The sequence below is a fragment of the Diachasmimorpha longicaudata genome, unplaced genomic scaffold, assembly GCF_034640455.1.
Source record: "Diachasmimorpha longicaudata isolate KC_UGA_2023 unplaced genomic scaffold, iyDiaLong2 ctg00000075.1, whole genome shotgun sequence".
Taxonomy (NCBI): domain Eukaryota; kingdom Metazoa; phylum Arthropoda; class Insecta; order Hymenoptera; family Braconidae; genus Diachasmimorpha; species Diachasmimorpha longicaudata.
Genome location: NW_026973906.1, coordinates 40868 through 61747, shown reverse-complemented (window position 1 = coordinate 61747; position 20880 = coordinate 40868). Strand labels below are relative to the sequence as shown.

Sequence of the window (20880 nt, the reverse complement as noted above, 5' to 3'; positions counted from 1 at the left end):
CCAATCTCGCAATCTTGTTTCAATAAAAAATATAAGATGCCTAAGCAAGCACAAAATTCAATTTTATTACTATTCAGACTTGTGTTCACTTTACCGTACACGGAAAAAGAATATCAACTTTGAGAACAAAGTATCCATCCAATTACTTACGGCATGAAGAAAAAAAATTTGAAATTTATATAAAATCATCATCACCAATTGTATCTTGTGTGGCGAAAATCATTACTAAACCTTGGGCACGTTAAATACCCATCATGATGAAAAAAAAATTCCCATCAAATAGGTTACCCCACATAATCGATGATATAGTGATGATTTATAAATTTCATTATATTATCATACGTATATAATATGGTTACATGTTTTCACATGTTTTACACCATATAACGTAAGGTTTTATTGATGTAATATGATATTATATCAATATAAAGAATAAAAATTCAAAATTTTATATTCTCTTTTTGGAATAGAACACGTTAATGATCCTTCCGCAGGTTCACCTACGGAAACCTTGTTACGACTTTTACTTCCTCTAAATGATCAAGTTTGGTCATCTTCCCGGAAACATCGGCAATGCCGAAACATTGCCGCGCACCAGTCCGAAGACCTCACTAAATCATTCAATCGGTAGTAGCGACGGGCGGTGTGTACAAAGGGCAGGGACGTAATCAACGCGAGCTTATGACTCGCGCTTACTGGGAATTCCTCGTTCATGGGGAATAATTGCAAGCCCCAATCCCTAGCACGAAGGAGGTTCAGCGGGTTACCCGGGCCTTTCGGCCAGGGAAGACACGCTGATTCCTTCAGTGTAGCGCGCGTGCGGCCCAGAACATCTAAGGGCATCACAGACCTGTTATTGCTCAATCTCGTGCGGCTAGAAGCCGCCTGTCCCTCTAAGAAGATTTATTTGTACGTCGGTAGTAAAAACCACTCGACCGAAATCGAGGGCCTTCAAAATACCAGAAAGTACGTCTATTTAGCAGGCTAGAGTCTCGTTCGTTATCGGAATTAACCAGACAAATCGCTCCACCAACTAAGAACGGCCATGCACCACCACCCACCGAATCAAGAAAGAGCTATCAATCTGTCAATCCTTTCGGTGTCCGGGCCTGGTGAGGTTTCCCGTGTTGAGTCAAATTAAGCCGCAGGCTCCACTCCTGGTGGTGCCCTTCCGTCAATTCCTTTAAGTTTCAGCTTTGCAACCATACTTCCCCCGGAACCCAAAAGCTTTGGTTTCCCGGAAGCTGCCCGCCGAGTCATCGGAGGAACTTCGGCGGATCGCTAGCTGGCATCGTTTATGGTTAGAACTAGGGCGGTATCTGATCGCCTTCGAACCTCTAACTTTCGTTCTTGATTAATGAAAACATTTTTGGCAAATGCTTTCGCTTCTGTTCGTCTTGCGACGATCCAAGAATTTCACCCCTAACGTCACAATACGAATGCCCCCATCTGTCCCTATTAATCATTACCTCGGGGTTCCGAAAACCAACAAAATAGAACCGAGGTCCTATTCCATTATTCCATGCACACAAAAAAAAAAAAAAAAAAAGAGAGTTGCCTCCTAAGCATCACTACGTGAAGCTTTCGACTATGCTGTACCTCGCAATTGCATACCAGTATTTGTTTAGTCTCATTCATCGGCTTGCTCTTTTCGCTATTTTAAGTTTTCCACATTCTTATTATCGATTTGGCTGTGGTGTTTATTTATCCTCGCATCCTCATGCGAGAACACGAGTGATTCCATGCACACAAAAAAAAAAAAGAGAGTTGCCTCCTAAGCATCACTACGTGAAGCTTTCGACTATGCTGTACCTCGCAATTGCATACCAGCATTTATTTAGTCTCATTCATCGGCTTGCTCTTTTCGCTATTTTAAGTTTTCCACATTCTTATTATCGATTTGGCTGTGGTGTTTATTGATCCTCGCATCCTCATGCGAGAACACGAGTGGACCTACATTTTTAAGTGGGATCCGAACCACTGAGTGTATATATTTTTACTTCACCCCTATTTTCGATGTCTCTATATATTGTTTAATGCTAAGGGATTTTTCTGAGGGTTTTGTTTGCCCCCATTACGCGTCCTCCCCTGGAGACGCTTGTAGCTCGAGTTCCCGAGCTTCCATGGCTATTTTCTCTGTAAGTAGATCTTTTGCAAAGTCCTGAAAGATCCGAAATGATTTTTCATTTTGAGCAAGCTTTTGTACGTCCATCACGCGCATGTCCAACAGCTTCATGTACTTCTCTCTCAGGAGATCGTACCTGTCGCAGTCGATCAGAACGTGAATGTCCGTTTCTTCTTCACCACAAGGGCATAGATCTGAGTCTATGGATCCCTGCTTGTGAAGTCTGCTCTTGAAGTTGCCATGGCCAGTCATGAACTGGATGACAAATCTATTTGGAAGAAGCCATTCAGCTTTCATCCGTGTGATGACGTTTGGCAGATATTTGAAAGTGGTTCTACCCTTTTCAGAGGTTTCCCACTCTCTCTGCCACATTTCGTTTATTTTACTATCGATGTCTTTCAGGACTCGTGCTTTCCATTTTTCTAGCCTCTCCCCGGAATTTCGCGTCTCGGGGTCATGTACAAGATCCTCGATCTCTATTTTGTTCCCTTTTCTCAGATTATATTGCGCTGTTCTGCGGATACATTCCAGCGTGACGGGCACATTCCCCGTCAGAACCGTCAGCGCTTGCGCGGAAACGGTTCGATATGCACCTGTGACTTTGATCAGTGCAAATCTCTGAGCCATGTCAAGTTTAACCTTGACATGTTTTAGCATTCTATCGTGCCATCCTGCTGCCGCATAGGTAGCTATCGGCACGAAGAGACCTTTGTATATTGTTCCCATCGCTTTTAGACCTATTCCCCATTCTCTTCGGGCCACTCTACCTAGCCTTTCAAATAGGTCCTTGGTTCGCTCGGAGATTTTTCTCACGTGTTCTTGTACACTTAAGCCTGTACCGAAGGTGATTCCTAGGTACTTGTAGAGTTCTTTTCACTCTGATTCCTTTAATTCTGACGTCCGGAGACGTCTTTTTGTGAAAGTTCCCTTTTGCAAGTAACATTTCACACTTATGTGCAGCAAGCGTGAGCTTGTTCTCGTCACACCAACTGACTATCGCATCTAGTGCGGCTTGGCCTTTTTTCTCTAAATCTGTTCTGCTGTGTCCTTCAATTAGCAGTACTTGATCGTCAGCATAAGCTAACGTCTTGTAGCTCATATTTTCAAGCATGTTCAGATTTGAGTCGAAGATGAGGTTCCAAAGCGTGGGTCCGATGACTGATCCCTGAGGGCAGCCTTTATTCGCAGGCTTGATAACCTCACGAGCAGACTCCCTCATCATTACCTTCCTGTTACAGAGGTAATCGTTGATGAGCAAATATAGTTTTTTGGGGCAATCCTTTTCTCTCAGCGCTCTCAGAACACTGGGCCACCACACATTATCGAAGGCACCTTTTATGTCAAGAAAGATGGCCATAACATATTTTTGACTTGAGTTTTTTACTATGTTTCTCAACTGGACTATGGCGTCTACCGTGGATCTACCACATCTGAAGCCATATTGGTTTTGGGATAATTGTGGTTCAATTACCCCAGTTAGTTTATTTAGCATAAGTGATTCCAGTATCTTGCCGAGGATTGGTAGGAGACAGATTGGCCGATACGATGACGGGTCTGTTTCGTCTTTGTCGGGGCCTTTTTTAATTGTTACGACTCTCCCGGTTTTCCATGAATCTGGAAAAAGGGAGTGTATGAGACAGGCATTGTATATTTTAAGCAGGTCTTCGCTTATTATTGGCATTGCAGCTTTTAATATGTCCAAGCTGAAGTTGTCTGGCCCTGGGGCTTTTTTCAACTTCATCTTGTTTATGCATGCTGTTAGCTCTTCCTTGGTGAAGAGTCTCATTTCGCCTTCTGGTGTTCGCTTGTTCAGCGCCCGGACTCGCCTCTGGCCCTCCGTCTCTCCATCCTCACAGTCTTCCGGAAACAACTTATCCATCATGGCTTTGGCTGTTGCTTGCCAGTCAGTTGTGTACTCATTGTCACACTTTATGTTATTTATCACATCTTTGGTGTTGATTTTTCCTGTTTGGAGTTTGTGTACGAAACTCCATGGATTCTCGTTCCCGTTAAGGGTAACGAATTCTTTCCACTTATTTGTGCGCGCTTCGAAAATGTTTTGTGTATACATCCATTTCTCCCTTCTATATTCTTCGAGTTTTTGTGCTCTCTTTGTGGGATCTTTATTTCTTTGGAGTTTCCTTCTAGCCCGGTATGCCACTTTTTTGAGTCTTGTGAGCTCAGGATTCCACCATGGAACCTTCCTGGCTCGACTATTCCGAATAGGAATGGACGTGTTGCAGGCTTTTCGTACTGCTTTACTGAGGTGTTTTACCTGCTCAATGACCTGGGTTCGGTTGGTTAGATCGTTATAGGGTTTGCTATGCCACTCATGCATTAATCGCTCTGTAAAGAGATTCCAGTCGGCTTTACTCGTCACATACCCTTTGCAGCTTTCGCTGCTTTGGGTATTGACTATTTTCCCGTTTTTAGTAGGTGTAATTGTGAACGTGATTGCTCTGTGATCACTGGATGTCCACCCATCGTGTACTTTCCATCCGCAGATGTGTTCGTACATTCCAGGTGTTGCCAGTGTCACATCTGGGTAAGCTTCTCCGACTTCCGATGAGACGGTAGCCGTGTCCCCCTCATTTATGACTTGCAATCCCCACTGGGCGATCAATGCTTCGAGTTTTTCACCTTTGGTGTTTGTTTTCTTTGCTCCCCATAGGGTGGAGCATGCATTAGCATCAATGGCAATTAAGAGTTCTTTACCTCTCAGCTGTTCCATCACTTTTTGCACGTGATCGATATGTTCATCGATGTCTTGGCAGAGTTGGAAATATCCACTTGCCATATACGTGCTTTTGTTGTTGTGTATGAGCTCAGCGATCACAAAGTGTGTGTTACACAAGTGTCCGAGCTTTGTTACTGTGATTTCTGGGTTTGTAACAGCTATAACCGCCCATGGTGGTGTAGTCCCATGTTTAACGATCCTTGTACCCATTCCGAGGCCCTCTATACCATTTTTGTTGTTATATGGTTCTTGGAGCAAGAGAACGTCATACCCTTTTGTCACGGCTATTTGCCGGATTTCAGGCATGACTTTTCTTGCTCTTCTGCAGTTCAGTTGCACTACTTTCAAGCCTACATCCACCTGTGGATTTTTAGGGTGTTTATTGTCCATAATCTATTCGTTCCACTAGTATCTCTAAGGCCTGCTTGTAGGATGGGCAGTCCTTGTGTGTGGCTACATGATTATGTGGCTTTTTTGCTTTCTGGCAGTTTTCACATTTGTGTTTCTGCACGTTTTGTTTATTTGGGCACTCTGGCCCCTTGTGTCCCACGGTTGCACAAATCGAGCAACAAGAATCTCTCTCGCAATGCTTCGCCAAGTGGCCGAAGCCTTGGCATTTGAAGCATCGCGTGACGAGAAGGAAGTCACGGATTCTACAAGCGTTCCACTGTATATAAAGACGCTGTTTCGCCAATATTCTATTTCTCATCTGCGGAGTAACCTCCGCAACCCAGTTCGTGGTTTTACCACCATTCTTGCCCGTTCTGAATTTTAGAGTAAATTGCTTCTCAAAAAGCTCTTTACTCTCTGCTAGCCCATCATTCTGTTCCTGTAGAGCGCTGCCCAACTCAGCCTCAGTCATATCTTTAGGAACATCATAAATGATGATCCTTGGAGGTCTCTTTCTCGGTTCCTCGACCGAGAAAGTTTTTGTCAGATTTTTGCTCTGACCTAGCCTTTGTGCTTCATTCTCCGTGGGGGTCGTTATTATGATTCCCCATTTTGTAGTTCGGATATTCTTGATCCGTACTTTTTCGGTGTTCGGGTTGTACACCTTCATAAGCTGGCTTTTTGCTGGTCCCATATTCTCGAACTCTTTCGAGTTCTTAGGTTTCAGGAACACGGTTTTGACCGGTTCCTTCCTCATCGGCTGTGCTTTGGCTGGCAGCCGTGGGGCTGTCAGCTTTTGCACAATGCTGGCGTATGTAACGCCCTTCTGGGTTGTAACCCCGACTTCCCTCAGGGAGTCTACGCTTCCCTGCAGCTTAGCACAACGCGCTGTCAGGGTAGCAATGATCTCCATTAAGGAGTCTAGGCTTTTGTCAGCCTTTTGCCCTGGTCACTTGAGGTGTCCAGGGCGTTTTTAATAATACCAAGGTGCTTGTATGCCGTCCTCGGCACTTTATCAGTGCCAAGGTCAGCGCATGGCACCTCTGGCTCCTCCTCACTCGAGCTATCGCTCTCGAAATGAGTGATGGTCTTCTTCTGAACTCCGCAGAGATGATTTTCTTCAGCGTACCAGGCACCTCCACCAAGGTTACGGGTTTCCACACACGGCAAACATGCGGGTAGGGGCACCACTCCCTACATTTTGTGTGTGTTCTACAATTAGCAATCTAGTGGTACCGGTCTAGTACCCCATAGGTATCTCCCCCTCGCGTGAGTTTCAGCTCTTATTACTCAGCCGCTTGTAGGATGAGGGGGATTCCATGCACACAAAAAAAAAAAAAAAAAAAAAAAAAAAAGAGAGTTGCCTCCTAAGCATCACTACGTGAAGCTTTCGACTATGCTGTACCTCGCAATTGCATACCAGCATTTGTTTAGTCTCATTCATCGGCTTGCTCTTTTCGCTATTTTAAGTTTTCCACATTCTTACTATCGATTTGGCTGTGGTGTTTATTTATCCTCGCATCCTCATGCGAGAACACGAGTGGACCTACATTTTTAAGTGGGATCCGAACCACTGGGTGTATATTATTACTCCACCTCTATTTTCGATGTCTCTATATATTGTTTAATGCTAAGGGGTTTCTGAGGGTTTTGTTTGCCCCCCCTACGCGTCCTCCCCTGGGGACTTTAGTAATTCGAGTTCCCGAGCTTCAAAGGCGATTTTCTCAGTAAGTAGATCTTTTGCAAAGTCCTGAAAGATCCGAAATGATTCTTCATCTTTAGCAAGTTTTTGTACGTCCATCACGCGCATACCCAACCGCTTCATGTACTTCTCTCTCAGGAGATCGTACCTGTCGCAGTCGATCAGAACGTGAATGTCCGTTTCTTCTTCACCACAAGGGCATAGATCTGAATCTATGGATCCCTGCTTGTGAAGTCTGCTCTTGAAGTTGCCATGGCCAGTCATGCACTGGATGACAAATCTGTTTGGAAGAAGCCATTCAGCTTTCATCCGTGTGATGACGTTTGGCAGATATTTGAAAGTGGTTCTACCCTTTTCAGAGTTTTCCCACTCTCTCTGCCACATTTCGTTGATTTTACTGTCGATGTCTTTCAGGACTCGTGCTTTCCATTTTTCTAGCCTCTCCCCGGGATTTCGCGTCTCGGGGTCATGTACAAGATCCTCAATCTCTATTTTATTCCCTTTTCTCAGATTATATTGCGCTGTTCTGCGGATACATTCCAGTGCAACGGGCACATTCCCCGTCAGTACCGTCAGCGCTTGCGCGGAAACGGTTCGATATGCACCTGTGACTTTGATCAACGCAAATCTCTGAGCCATGTTAAGTTTAACCTTAACATGGTTTAACCTTAGCATTCTGTCATGCCATCCTGCTGCCGCATAGGTAGCTATCGGCACGAAGAGACCCTTGTATATTGTTCCCATCGCTTTTAGGCCTATTCCCCATTCTCGTCGGGCCACTCTGCCCAGCCTTTCAAATAGGTCCTTGGTTCGTTCTGAGATTTTTCTCACGTGTTCTTGTACACTTAGGCCTGTACCAAAGGTGATTCCTAGGTACTTGTAGAGTTCTGTTCTTTTCACTCTAGTTCCTTTGATTCTGACGTCCGGAGACGTCTTCTTGTGAAAGTTACCTTTTGCAAGTAACATTTCACACTTATTTGCAGCAAGCGTGAGCTTGTTCTCGTCACACCAACGAACTATCGCATCTAGTGCAGCTTGGCCTTTTTCCTCTAACTCTCTTCTGCTGTGCCCTTCAATTAGAACTACTTGATCGTCAGCATATGCTAGCGTCTTGCAGCTCATATTTTCAAGCATCTTCAGATTCGAGTCGAAGATGAGGTTCCAAAGCGTGGGTCCGATGACTGATCCCTGAGGGCAGCCCTTGTTTACAGGCTTGATGACTTCAAGAGCAGACTCTCTCATCATTACCTTCCTGTTACAGAGGTAATTGTTGATGAGCAAATATAGTTTTTTGGGGCAATCCTTTTCTCTCAGCGCTCTCAGAACACTGGGCCACCACACATTATCGAAGGCACCTTTTATGTCAAGAAAGATGGCCATAACATATTTTTGACTTGAGTTTTTTACGATGTTTCTCAACTGGACTATGGCGTCTTCCGTGGATCTACCACATCTGAAGCCATATTGATTTTGGGATAATTGTGGTTCAATTACCCCAGTTAGTTTAGTTAGCATAAGTGCTTCCAGTATCTTACCGAGGATTGGTAGGAGACAGATTGGCCGATACGATGACGGGTCTGTTTCGTCTTTGTCGGGGCCCTTTTTAATTGTTACGACTCTCCCTGTTTTCCATGAATCTGGAAAAAGGGAGTGTATGAGACAGGCGTTGTATATTTTAAGCAGGTCTTCGCTTATTATTGGCATTGCAGCTTTTAATATGTCCAAGCTGAAGTTGTCTGGCCCTGGGGCTTTTTTCAACTTCATCTTGTTTATGCATGCTGTTAGCTCTTCATTAGTGAAGAGTCTCATTTCGCCTTCTGGTGTTCGCTTGTTCAGCGCCCGGACTCGCCTCTGGCCCTCCGTCTCTCCATCCTCACAGTCTTCCGGAAACAACTTATCCATCATGGCTTTGGCTGTTGCTTGCCAGTCAGTTGTGTACTCATTGTCATACTTTATGTTATTTATCACATCTTTGGTGTTGATTTTTCCTGTTTGGAGTTTGTATACGAAACTCCATGGATTCTCGTTCCCGTTAAGGGTAACGAATTCTTTCCACTTATTTGTGCGCGCTTCGAAAATGTTTTGTGTATAAATCCATTTCTCCCTTCTATATTCTTCGTGTTTTTGTGCTCTCTTTGTGGGGTCTTTATTTCTTTGGAGTTTCCTTCTAGCCCTGTATGCCACTTTTTTGAGTCTTGTGAGCTCAGGATTCCACCATGGAACCTTCCTGGCTCGACTATTCCGAATAGGAATGGACGTGTTGCAGGCTTTTCGTAGTGCTTTACTGAGGTGTTTTACCTGCTCAATGACCTGGGTACGGTTGGTTAGATCGTTATAGGGTTTGCTATGCCACTCATGCATTAATCGCTCTGTAAAGAGATTCCAGTCGGCTTTACTTGTCACATACCCTTTGCAGCTGTCGCTGCTTTGGGTATTGACTGTTTTCCCGTTTTTCGTAGATGTTATTGTGAACGTGATTGCTCTGTGATCACTGGATGTCCACCCATCGTGTACTTTCCATCCGTAGATGTGTTCATACATTCTAGGTGTTGCCAGTGTCACATTTGGGTGACCTTCTCCGACTTCCGATGAGACGGTAGCCGTGTCCCCCTCGTTGACGACCTGCAATCCCCACTGGGCGATCAATGCTTCGAGTTTTTCACCTTTGGTGTTTGTTTTCTTTGCTCCCCATAGGGTGGAGCATGCATTAGCATCTATGGCAATTAAGAGTTCTTTGCCTCTCAGCTGTTCCATCACTTTTTGCACGTGATCTATGTGTTCATCGATGTCTTGGCAGAGTTGGAAATATCCACTTGCCACATACGTGCTTTTGTTGTTGTGTATAAGCTCAGCGATCACAAAGTGTGTGTTACACAAGTGTCCGAGCTTTGTTACTGTGATTTCTGGGTTTGTAACAGCTATAACCGCCCATGGTGGTGTATTCCCATGTTTAACGATCCTTGTACCCATTCCAAGGCCCTCTATACCATTTTTGTTATTATATGGTTCTTGGAGCAAGAGAACGTCATACCCTTTTGTCACGGCTATTTGCCGGATTTCAGGCATGACTTTTCTTGCTCTTCTGCAGTTCAGTTGCACCACTTTCAAGCCTACATCCACCTGTGGATTTTTAGGGTGTTTATTGTCCATAATCTATTCGTTCCACTAGTCTCTCCAAGGCCTGCTTGTAGGATGGGCAGTCCTTGTGTGTGGCTACATGATTATGTGGCTTTTTTGCTTTCTGGCAGTTTACACATTTGTGTTCCTGCACGTTTTGTTTATTTGGGCACTCTGGCCCCTTGTGTCCCACGATTGCACAAATCGAGCAACAAGAATCTCTCTCGCAATGCTTCGCCAAGTGACCGAAGCCTTGGCATTTGAAGCATCGCGTGACGAGAAGGAAGTCACGGATTTTACAAGCGTTCCACTGTATGTAAAGACGCTGTTTCGCTAGGATTTTATTGCGCATTTGCGGAGTGACCTCCGCAACCCAGTTCGTGGTTTTGCCACCAGTTTTGCCCGTTCTGAATTTCAGCGTAAATTGCTTTTCAAAAAGCTCTTTGTTTATCGCTAGCCCATCATTTTGTTCGAAGACTGCGCTGCCCAATTCAGCCTCAGTCATTACTTTAGGAACATCATATATGATGATCCTTGGGAGCCTCTTTTTTGGCTCCTCAATCGAGAAGGTCTTCGTCAGATTTTTACTCTGACCAAGCCTCTGCGCTTCGTTTTCTGTTGGGGTTGTTATTACTATTCCCCATTTCGTGGTACGGATGTTCTTAATCCGTACCTTTTCGGTGTTCGGATTGAACACCTTCATGAGCTGGCTTTTCGCCTGCCCCATATTCTCGAACTCTTTCGAGTTCTTAGGTTTTAGGAACACGGTTTTGACCGGTTCCTTCCTCATCGGTTGTGCTTTGGCTGGCAGCCGTGGGGCTGTCAGCTTTTGCACAATACCGGCGTATGTAACGCCCAGCTCTTTTCTCTGGGTTGTTACCCCGACTTCCCTCAAGGAGTCCACGCTTCCCTGCAGCTTAGCACATCGCGCTGTCAGAGTAGCAATAATTTCCATTAAGGAGTCTAGGCTCCTGTCTGCTTTTTTTCCCTGGTCACTTGACGTGTCCAGGGCGTTTTTGATTATCGCGAGGTGCTTGTATGCCGTCCGCGGCACTTTATCAGTGCCGAGGTCAGCGCATGGCACCTCTGGTTCCTCCTCACTCGAGCTATCGCTCTCGAAGTGAGTGATGGTCTTCTTTTGCGTTTTCTTAGCTTTTGCCTCAGTGCTATCGCTAGAGGAGGAGCTAAGGTCGCTCCTCGCTCTTTTAAGACTTTGCTCTTCACAGTCCATTGCTGTTGCATGGCTGTCCAGCTTAGTTCTCATTTTAATATTTTTATTGGTTGCGCTATTTGCTCGTGTGGACTTGTCCTTGTTTACTTGAGCCTTAGCGTGCTCAAGCCTGGATCTTGCACCCGTCTTCGTATGTGCAGTGGTATCTTTAGTGTTTGTCTTCGTGGATTTGAGTGCGGTGTTTTTCAGTTTGGTATCCATACAGTTCATTTTTATTACATTCATCTTTCTCGCGCTCCAGCCTCCTTGGACCCTCAAAATTGGCACAGATGTGGTGGCTCCCATTGGGCAGCGGACACATCGTGAGAGCTACGAGTCAGATATAGCACAGATAACTGCAAGCTAAACCCGGCACCCTCTCCTCATGCAGAATTCCACCCCGCAAAAGTGGGTCCGCATTCTGGGAAAAGAGTGTCTTGCCGCTGCAGCCTCCGAACTCGCCGAAGCCGATTGGTCGAGGGGTGGCTAATCCCTCGTCCGCCCGTTTAGCCCAGGAAAGAGACCGAAGCAGCGTGTTGGTCCATCAACTCCGCAGAGATGATTTTCCTCAGCGTACCAGGCACCTCCACCAAGGTTACGGGTTTCCACACACGGCAAACATGCGGGTAGGGGCACCACTCCCTACATTTTGTGTGTTCTACAATTAGCAATCTAGTGGTACCGGTCTAGTACCCCATAGGTATCTCCCCCTCGCGTGAGTTTCAGCTCTTATTACTCAGACGCTTGTAGGATGAGGGGGATTCCATGCACACAGTATTCAGGCGAAGATAAGCCTGCTTTAAGCACTCTAATTTGTTCAAAGTAAACGTACCGGCCCACCTCGACACTCAATGAAGAGCACCGCGATGGGATATTAGTTGGACCGCTTTGCTTTCACAAAGCTAAATCCACCGGTAGGACGTCCCACAATCATGTCAGTTAAACACCGCGAGCGGTGAACCAACAGCGTGGCACACAGATTCAACTACGAGCTTTTTAACCGCAACAACTTTAATATACGCTATTGGAGCTGGAATTACCGCGGCTGCTGGCACCAGACTTGCCCTCCAATGGATCCTCGTTAAAGGATTTAAAGTGTACTCATTCCGATTACGGGGCCTCGGATGAGTCCCGTATCGTTATTTTTCGTCACTACCTCCCCGTGCCGGGAGTGGGTAATTTGCGCGCCTGCTGCCTTCCTTGGAGGTGGTAGCCGTTTCTCAGGCTCCCTCTCCGGAATCGAACCCTGATTCCCCGTTACCCGTTACAACCATGGTAGGCGCAGAACCTACCATCGACAGTTGATAAGGCAGACATTTGAAAGATTCGTCGCCGGTACGAGACCATGCGATCAGCACAAAGTTATTCAGAGTCACCAAAGTTAACGATGGATAGGTAAAACCTACCACCGATTGGTTTTGATCTAATAAAAGCATTCCTCCCATCTCTGGTTAGAAGCCTATTTTGCATGTATTAGCTCTAGAATTACCACAGTTATCCAAGTAAATGTGAGTACGATCTAAGGAACCATAACTGATTTAATGAGCCATTCGCGGTTTCACCTTAATTCGGCATGTACTGAGACATGCATGGCTTAATCTTTGAGACAAGCATATCACTACTGGCAGGATCAACCAGGGAGCTTCGATTTTTTTTCTTTTAAAATATGAAACTCTTTTCAATTTATTTGGTGTTGATATAACACATTTTTTAAATTAAATGTGCAACACATTTTATTTTGTATTTGTTTTATTAACATCAAATACATTTTGAGGTGTTTTGCTGATTTTAATTTCAAACACTTTCCTCTCATCCACATTTGTAAATGTGAAAACATTCATCGTTAGATTTTTAAACGACATGGTTATAAGAAATAACTTTTTTCCTTTTGACAACTTTATAATTTTACTTGGAGTGAAGTAAGTTGACGCTCTGTTAAAAAAAAATGAGTGAAAAAGTAATAATAATATATCCTTTTACACACGAAATATCAAACGCCGTAGCGCGTACCACATAGAGAGTCATTCTGTCTTCGACTTGGACTCGTATGGGAAGCGAAGCCATTGCCCGACCTAGTATAGAACACGTGCATCAAGAGTCCCGCGTACTTGTACCTGTAGGTCCACTTCGACCGCCTGAACATAGAATATATTGCCCGTTCCATGATTACATTGTCAACCTTTATATGAATAAATATTAAATAATAAATTAATTATATATAAAAGGGAATTTATTATAATTGTGTGCATTCAATTATATACAAATATATATTTTTTTTTAATTAAAAATCCTGTGATGCTATTTTTGCATACCAACAAAAATAGCATCAACTTTTTAAATCATAATTAAAAATTAATAATATCGGTTACTTCTCAGCCCCGGACCTCTCTATAAACGAGACGAAGGGGAGGGTTTGAGTCACCTACTGAGCGCGTCTCCAGGTGGCGGATAGGAGGGGACCGGAGTATGAGTGGCACCTTGGGACCGGAGACAGGAGGCTGGAAAGAGCACCTGAATCTGGATTTCCGGGGTACACTTCGGATATCGGTCTGCGATGGCCATAACGTCGACCTACGGGAGTAAAGACCCGTCAGGAAGACCAAAAGCATCGCCGCGGACCAGACTCCCCAAGCCAAGGTGGAAGTAATCGTGCCGAGGGCTGAATGGCACTGGGGTACAGTGTCTCTAACGATACCCTTGGGGAACCAGGCAGCACCCCATTGTATGCATGCCTTACCTCCGCATCCAGGCTCTGCGGGGGTGGACCGTTTTTCCTGGGCACTCGTGGGAATCATATGGACCCAACATCTAATAAAAATTTTAACGCCGATGACGGTGCCCTCACTGAGGGAACGGCAAAGGCTTCCAGGGCAGAGGAGGTGACGATCTGCGCTAGGGCTCCGGAAGGGGAACAAGCGCAGATACGAATGGAAGTGGAGGAGGAGCCAGCCTCAGAGGGGCCTACCAGTGGTGGGCCCGCTGTCGCTGACCCTACCCAGGGGAAGAGCAGAAAGGGTAGGACGGGTGCGGAGAAGCGCCGGGCCCGCCAGGCTAGGCTGAAAGCCGAGGCCTCGCGGGATCAGCAATCTCCGCAGGCAGAGACCGCGTCAGGGGATAAGGAGGAACAGGGGACAGGGCCCAAGAGGCCCAGGTCCTCCGGATCCACTCCCCCCGATGTGACCATGCCCAAGAAAAAGGCAAGGGCTATGGAAGGGCTAGGGGCAACCTCCTTCAAAGAGGCGGCGAAGGGTGGCGGCAGGGTGGCCATAGTGTCAACTGGCCATCCTGAGCTGTCCCTGACGAGGGAGCAGGCCTACCTGGTTCAGGAGGCGCTAGTGGCGGCAATGTTTGGGACTGACCTAGACGGTCAGCTCCCGAGTTTTGATGGCCACTGGTTTGACGATGGCGTGCTATGGGTGGCATGCACGGACAGTCAGTCGAGAGTATGGCTGAAAACCGTGGTGCCCACCCTGGTACCCTGGGAGGGGGCCTCCCTTATCCTGGTGGATAAGGAAGCGCTCCAAAAGCTGATCAGGGTTACGGCCTTTCTCCCGGGAAAACCCGTGGGGGCGGCTGTGGCCCTCGAGAGGCTGAGAAGGCAGAACAGGGCCCTCACCACAGGTAAGTGGAGGGTCTGGGACTGCCGGAGCGGGGAGGAGGGGCTCAACCTGGTGTTGGGTGTGGACCTCCAGTCCCTAGAGGTTCTGAAAGGTCTGGGGATGGCCCCTTTCTACTGCCTCGGCCGGGCTCGTTTTTATGAGACCCAGCGGAGAGCGGCGGGAGGAGAGGCGCCCCGGGCGCAGACAGGCCCACCGGACGCGGTCGCTGACCAAGGGGGGTCGGGGATCGCCGAGGATGGGGGAGGGCGGGAAAGAGCACCGAAGGGCCCAAGTGGCCCGGAGAGTGCCCCAGTAACTGCCGGGGAAGGCGCCCGCGAGGGTGAGGAAAACGAGAGCGAGGAAGGCTCCCTCTTACAGAGGGACCCCCTTGCCCCTGCAAGGCCTCCGCTGAGCGGACGGAGTAAAGGCCGGAGAGGAAGGCCGCCTCTGGTGAGAGGGGGCGCGGCGGGAACTGGGCGAGGGTCTCAAGGGACCCTCAACTGGGCCCTGCCGGGCTCATCCCACTCGGGGCAGGGTAGGGCACCACCAGGCGGCCCTGCCTAACGGCTCACCAATGGCCAGGGGGTCAAGGGGTGAAGGAGCAGAGGGCAATATGCGGGGAGACGGCTTAGGCTCTCTGCTAGTCCACTGCTCCCAGATTAACTTGCAGCACTGCAAGGCTGCGACTGCCCTGCTGAGTCGCAGCCTAGCAGTAGAGCATACAGACATATGCCTTATACAAGAGCCCTGGCAACACGGAGGCTCGGTAAAAGGCCTATCTGGAGGCGAAGTGGAGCTATTCTATGCTCGGGGCGACCTGGGCCCCAGGGCCTGGATTGCTGCCAAAACAGCGTGCGGAGCCAGGGGAATGGCCAACTTCTGCCACAGAGACTTGGTGGCGGTTGTCGTGAGACTTCGGGGGGAGGCCGGTGCGGAGGATATAGTTTTCTGCTCGGCTTACTTCCCACATGACTCGCCGACACCACCACCTACCAAAGAGCTGCGTGATCTGGTGAATCACTGCAGAGCAAGAAAGTTGCCACTCATCATAGGTTGTGACGCAAACGCGCAGAACGTGGTGTGGGGCAGCGAAAGATGTAATGACAGGGGCACTGCTCTCCTGGAATTTATGGCAGACGTGGACCTAGAGATCCTAAACAGGGGCTCGAGGCCCACGTTTGTCACTCCTCGCACTCAATGTATCATTGACGTAACCATGTGCACCCGCCGGCTGGCGAGGTGATGCAGGGACTGGAGGGTGGACCGGGAGGACACACTCTCTGACCATCGACGCATCAGATTTAGCATAGAGGGCTGTGCCCAACCGCAGCAGGACCGCCTGCGCAGAAACCCAAGGGCCACCGACTGGGACTCCTTCGAGAGGAACCTGGAGGAAAGGCTCGGGGTTGGACGCGTTAGGCCCTGCAGGGAGGACCGGTTAGAGGACGAGGTGGAGAGAATCCACGTTGCCCTAACTGAGTCCTTCGAGACGGCATGCCCGGCTAGACGATGCAGGAAGGGAAATAAAGTGCCTTGGTGGAGCCGTGAGTTGGATAGGCTGAGAAGCCAGTCCAGGAGGCTCGGAAACCGAGCGCACAAATCGCAGAGAGCCGAAGCCTGGACTCTGTACAGAAATGTGCAGAGAGAGTACAAGAGGCTCATAAAACGATCAAAGGAGGTCACCTGGAGGACATACTGTGAGGAACTGGAGGCGCTTTCAGGCATCTCCAGGCTTCGCAGGGTTTTCTCGGGGGGCCCTTCACAACGGCTGGGTGGAATCACGCTGGCAAGCGGAGAGACCATCACAGAACCGCGAGAGGTCCTTGAGCATCTGGTTCGCGCGCATTTCCCGGACTCTATTATAGAGCTTCCAGGAGAGTGCTCGGAAGTGGACTAGAAGCGAACAGGAAGCGGCGATCCCGACTGGGAGCTAGCCGCACGGATAGTAACGCTGGACAGGCTGCAATGCGCGGTGGACTCCTTCGAAATGTACAAGAGTCCAGGTCTGGATGGGATACATCCGGCCCTTTTGCGAAGAGGGGGGCCATTGCTCCTGCGCAGACTGATACCGGCATTCAGGGCCTGCCTAGCATTGGGCTATGTGCCAGGCAGGTGGCGGGAAGTCAGGGTTGTCTTTATCCCCAAACCGGGTAAATGCAGCTACGACAACGCGAAAGCCTACAGACCGATCAGCCTGAGCTCCTTCTTATTGAAGACGCTGGAAAGGCTGGTCGATAGGCACATTAAGGAGGGGGCACTGAGGATTAATCAGATATGCCCCTCACAACATGCTTACCAAGCTGGCAGATCGACTGAGACTGCGCTGCACCACTTGGTGGGCACAATAGAAAATGCGAAGAAAAGGAGGGAGGACACCCTTGGCGTCTTTATAGACATCGAAGGGGCCTTCGACAATACCGCCTTTGATACGATGGAGGAAGCTGCGGCAGCGTTTGGGATCGAGAATTCGGTCATCAAATGGATAGCCGCCATGCTCCGAACAAGAGTTGTCCACTCCACCCTTGGGGACAGTGAGGTAAGGGCTGCGGCAGGGAGGGGCTGCCCGCAGGGGGGGGTTATCTCTCCTCTGCTATGGCTCCTCGTTGTTGACGGCCTCCTCACTGGACTCGAGGAACTGGGGGTAAGGACAGTCGCATACGCAGATGATGTGGCACTGCTGGTAACTAGCAGGAACACGAGCACGCTACACAGCAAAATGCAAAAGGCGCTGGACTATGTTCAGCACTGGTGCACATCGAAGGGCCTAAGGGCAAACCCAGGCAAAACGGAGATGGTGCACTTCACATGTAGAAGGAGGGGTGCTGTTAAAGCTCCCTCCATTTATAACACAATGCTGGAATTCTCGAGTGAGGTCAAATACCTAGGTATTTGGCTCGACAAGAAGCTCAGCTGGAAAAAGCATATCGCCATGCAGACTAGCAAGGTTACTACGACATACTGGGCATGCAGGCGAATGTTTGGAAGCACATGGGGTCTGAGGCCGAGGATGGTCAAATGGATCTACACGGCCATTATGACCCCACAGCTAACATACGCAGCCGCAGTGTGGTGGACAGCCTTGAACAAGGCCTGCCACAGGAAAGCGGTGGACAAAATAGGTAGGCTTGCGATGCTGGGCATAACAGGGGCCCTCAGAACGACCCCCAGCTCAGCGTTGGAGGCCCTGCTCTTTATGCAACCTCCACACCTAATTATAAGAGAAGAGGCGACAAGAGCGGCCGCAAGATTGCGGCTACAGGGAACATGGAAAGGAGCTAGGAATGGGCATGCTAGTGTCCTCCGCGCGGACGGAGAGCTGGAAGGGCTACTGTCGCACGGTGCTGACGCCTGCAGACCCCGATGGCACTTTCGCAGAAAGTTCTCGGTCAATCTTGGATGGGGGGAAAGCCCGTCAGGAAAGGATGCGGACTGGGTGCCGCCCCGTGGACTAGTCTGGTATACGGACGGATCACGGGTGAGTGGACGGGCAGGTGCGGGGGTCTGGTCAGAGGGGCCACGCTATTGCGGGCCCCTCTGACCAGATCCACCTCTCTGATTTTATCAACAAGACGGGAAGTTTATATAGCGTTCCACATTTCTTGTGACGTCAAAGGAAATCGTTGGATAGGATTTTGGATGAGGTAGGAAGGGGAACAGGATAATTCTCCATATAATTTTTGCAAGAAAAATTACTGAAAAAATGGATAGTCCAGACCGGGATTCGAACCCGGGACCTTCCGATTATGCATCGGGTGCTCTCCCAACTGAGCTATCCGGCTCCTAGCCATTTCTTCGATTCACTTTTCTTGCCTATATGGAGCACCGCCGCAATCATTCGGCAATCATTTTTATCAACAAGACGGGAAGTTTATATAGCGTTGTATTGGGCTGGACTCACACGCAACCGTGCTCCAGACTGAGCTAGCCGCCCTAAGAGCCTGCGCCAGGATGATCCTGGAGAGAGGGGACAAGGGCAAAAAGATCTTCATCTACTCAGATAGCAAGCGCGCGCTGAGGGCAATACTCAGGTATGAGTGTTGTTCTAAGCTGGTGAGTGAATGCGTCGAGTTGATGGAGGAAATTGCCGTAAATAATCGGCTCGAGGTGTCCTGGATTCCGGGCCACGCTGGCATCAAAGGCAACGAAAAAGCCGATGAGCTAGCAAAGAACGGTAGTTGCAGGGGCTTTCAGGGGGAGGTGGAGCACGTAGGCGTGCACACCGATTTTGTGAAGGACCTGGTCAAGGAACGTGCGGATAGGAGGATCGTGGAGAGATGGGACTCGGAGACGGGTGCCAAGCACACGAAATCCCTCCTAGGAGAACCCACTAGGAAGTTGGCAGAGACCCTGTTGGGCCTAAACAGGGTTAAGCTCCGTACTATAGTGGGGCTTATCACTGGACACTGGCCCCTGGCTCTGTACTTATCAAGGATAGGCAAGGGGACTGACCCCCTATGCAAAAGATGCGGGCTGACAGAGGAGGATCCTCTTCACCTATGCACAAGATGCAGCGGACTCGATGAAGCCAGATGGAATGTCTTCGGGTCTACTTGCATAGATATACGTGTCGACAGGGACGGGATCAAGGGGCTCTATGAGTTAGCTCGTAGGGCACAAATACTCGATACCAGCGACTAGACGGCTGCCTGAGGGCAGGGTGTAAAATGGCCGAGAGGCTGATTGCACCTCCGGACAGGACCGTCTAAATTTGATAAGTGATAAGTGATAAGTGATGGGTTACTTGATAAATTATACATCAGTTATACAGATTTTATTTTAATTTTGTCATTCAAATATATGAATATATATTTTTTTCAATTAAAAATTCTGTGGTGCTATTTTTGCATACCAACAAAAATAGCATCAACATTTTAAGTCATCATTAAAAATTAATAATATCGGTTACTTGATAAAATATAAATTAGTTGTATAGAATTTAGTTTAATTTTATGCATTCAATGATATCTGAATATATTTTTTTTCAATTAAAAATTCTGTGGTGCTATTTTTGCATACCAACAAAAATAGCATCAACGTTTCAAGTCATCATTAAAAATTAATAATATCGGTTACTTGATAAACTATAAAATAGTTATATAGAATTTAGTTTAATTTTATGCATTCAATTATATATGAATATATATTTTTTTCAATTAAAAATTCTGTGATGCTATTTTTGCATACCAACAAAAATAGGATCAACGTTCCAAGACATCATTGAAAATTAATAATATCGGTTACTTGATAAACTATAAAATAGTTATATAGAATTTAGTTTAATTTTATGCATTCAATTATATATGAATATATATTTTTTTCAATTAAAAATTCTGTGATGCTATTTTTGCATACCAACAAAAATAGGATCAACGTTCCAAGACATCATTGAAAATTAATAATATCGGTTACTTGATGAATTATAAATTAGTTATATAGAATTTATTTTAATTTTATGCATTCAATTATCACTTATCACTTATCATATTTAGACGGTCCTGTCCGGAGGTGCAATCAGCCTCTCGGCCATTTTACACCCTGCCCTCAGGCAGCCGTCCAGTCGCTGGTATCGAGTATCCGTGCCCTACGAGCTAACTCATAGAGCCCCTTGATCCCGTCCCTGTCGACACGTATATCTATGCAAGTAGATCCGAAGACATTCCATCTGGCTTCATCGAGTCCGCTGCATCTTGTGCATAGGTGAAGAGGATCCTCCTCTGTCAGCCCGCATCTTTTGCATAGGGGGTCAGTCCCCTTGCCTATCCTTGATAAGTACAGAGCCAGGGGCCAGTGTCCAGTGATAAGCCCCACTATAGTACGGAGCTTAACCCTGTTTAGGCCCAACAGGGTCTCTGCCATCTTCCTAGTGGGTTCTCCTAGGAGGGATTTCGTGTGCCTGGCACCCGTCTCCGAGTCCCATCTCTCCACGATCCTCCTATCCGCACGTTCCTTGACCAGGTCCTTCACAAAATCGGTGTGCACGCCTACGTGCTCCACCTCCCC

At 47.6% G+C, this 20880-nt stretch overlaps 1 non-coding gene across 1 annotated transcript; it reads right to left on the bottom strand.

The window, feature by feature from the left end:
* Positions 1 to 18585: 18585 nt before the first annotated feature.
* Trnam-cau (transfer RNA methionine (anticodon CAU)) lies at positions 18586 to 18659 on the bottom strand. Its single transcript has one exon. It is a non-coding gene; the product is annotated as a tRNA-Met (tRNA).
* Positions 18660 to 20880: the final 2221 nt, after the last annotated feature.